This window comes from Argentina silus (assembly GCF_951799395.1).
Source record: "Argentina silus genome assembly, contig: scaffold_462, whole genome shotgun sequence".
Classification (NCBI taxonomy): domain Eukaryota; kingdom Metazoa; phylum Chordata; class Actinopteri; order Argentiniformes; family Argentinidae; genus Argentina; species Argentina silus.
In genome coordinates this window covers 12,501-15,000 of record NW_028152913.1, presented here as the reverse complement: position 1 = coordinate 15,000, position 2,500 = coordinate 12,501, and positions in this window count along the sequence as shown.

Below are 2,500 nucleotides of genomic sequence, written 5' to 3'. Positions count from 1 at the left end.
TGGTCTGGTCTGGTCTGGCCTGGCCTGGCCTGGCCTGGCCTGGTCTGGTCTGGTCTGGTCTGGTCTGGTCAGGTCTGGTCTGGTCTGGCCTGTTCTGGTCTGGTCTGGTCTGGTCTGGTTTAGCCTGGTCTGAATAAAGTCACCCTTGGCACTCTGGAATGTTGACAATTTGGCCAACTTTTGACTTTCCTCCTTCGGCCCTGAATGAGTGAAGTAAGTCATTCAGAGTTGAATGGATTGAAACCAAACTCAAGCAGCCCGTTCAGAGTGATTAGATTAGACAGTGACAGCATGGAACAATGATTGTTCACAATCCAAATGTCAATTCAAATGTTGCTACGGTGATTGGAACCTATAGAATTAGAATCATTGTAATCATTCTAATTCCGTGTCGGAATGGTTGATCTGACAGAGAAGCCTGGAGGAATGTCTGTCATCACTGAGGAGTGGGAGGGGCTAGCTGGGGAGGAGTGGGAGGGGCTAGCTGGTGAGGAGTGGGAGGAGCCAGCTGGTGTTTACGGTGTGGCATGGACTCGAGAGGTTAGAGGTCGCTGGTTCCATCCCCACCCCAGGAGGGAGCCAGACGTGAGCTGGTGCAAAAAAAATCTTTCAATAACAGTACCTTCTACATATCTATCTAACAAGAGGGGCAGACAGGAGGACCATCCTCCTGGTGGTCTAGAGAGGAGGACCATCCTCCTGGTGGTCTAGCACCACAGAGGGGCAGACAGGAGGACCATCCTCCTGGTGGTCTAGAGAGGAGGACCATCCTCCTGGTGGTCTAGCACCACAGAGGGGCAGACAGGAGGACCATCCTCCTGGTGGTCTAGAGAGGAGGACCATCCTCCTGGTGGTCTAGAGAGGAGGACCATCCTCCTAGTGGTCTAGCATCACAGAGAGGCAGAGGGTAGAGCAACCGTGCCTGACCTCCTGCCTCCTCGCCTGGCTCCACTCTCAGCCTCTCTGGGGACACTGATTACACATTACTCACCCTATTTGGGGTGGGGGGGGGGGGACCAGCAACTGAGAGGTTAACTATCACAGGGAGGGGCTACAGCCCACATCACCTCCTCCCCTCCCTCCCTCCCTCCCTCCCTCCCTTCACTCAGAAAAAAAACCTCTTACATGACCCCCACCCGTTGCCCCCCATTGGGTGAGCTGGCCGGACTAAAGCCCCCCATTGTTGTCCTTCACATGGGGGGGGGGGGGGTGGTAGCTCAAACACAATCGTGTGATAGGACTTGGCCCTATCTAATCAAGGGCAGGGGGTCACTTCCCAACAACTGGGCAATAAAAGATTATTTCCATCCGCGTAACAGAGGAGCCGTAAGGGAGGGAGGGAGGGACGGGGAGGGAGGGGAGGGGAGGGAAGAGAGAGGAAGTGGGGGAGGGGCGTGGAGCAGAGCAGAGCGGGGGCTGAGGGGGAGAGAGGGGGATAGAGGGGAGGGGGAGAGAGGGAGAGGGGGAGGGGGAGGGAGGGAGGGAGGGAGAGAGAGAAGGAGTGGGAGAGAGAGAGGGAGAGGGAGAGAGAGAGAGAGGAGGGGGGGAGGGAGAGGGAGAGAGAAAGGGAGGGGGAGGGGCTGTCTGTGAGGAGAGGAAGTGAGTTGAAAAAAGGCAGCAGACGGGAACCATCTGGCTGGACGCACACACACACACACACACACACACACACACACACACACACACACACACACACACACACACCCTCTGAAAGGGGCCACTGCCTCCAAGGAATGATTTAAGCCCTTTTTATTTTTTGAAGTTTTTGGAGGCATTTTCTCCTTGGTTGAGATATCAAGGAAAAAAGGAAGAGAGAGAGAGAGAGAGAAAGAGAAGGGGGGGGGGGGGGGGTTGAAGGGGGGGCGGGGGGTTGAAGGGGGGTGAACACAGCTCACAGAGAACTCTCCCTGGGGCTGAGGAGAGAGAGGAGGTGATGTTATCAGCAGGAGGCCGCGGGCCAGAGGAAGCCTCTGTGTTCTACAGTTACAGCCTCACAAACTCTCTCCACGCAGGGAGGAGGGGGTGTGTGTGTGTGGGTGGGTGGGTGTGTGAGGGTGGGTGGGTGGAAGGGTGTGTGTGTGTGTGTGTGTGTGTGTGTGTGTGTGTGTGTGTGTGTGTGTGTGTGTGTGTGTGTGTACATGTGTGTGAGGTCGGGTGGGTGGGTGTGTGTGTGTGTGTGTGTGTGTGTGTGTGTGTGAGGGTGTGGGTGTGTGTGTGTGTGTGTGTGTGTGTGTGTGTGTGTGTGTGTGTGTGTGTGTGTGTAACATTCTAGAGGGCTGAGGGTGACTTTATTAATTGAAAATGCATCAATAATGATGCTTCATTTTGTAGCCAATCAGAGTGTTGTTGCTAGGTAGATACAACATAGAACACCTGGCCCTCTCGGTGGGGAGTGTTCCGGAACTCTTTGGCGGTTGGTGGGTTAAGATATGAATCGGTATCCCTTGACAACTCCCTCCTGTCAGAACCTCTCTCCAGTGAGCATTCGTTAGCTCCACCG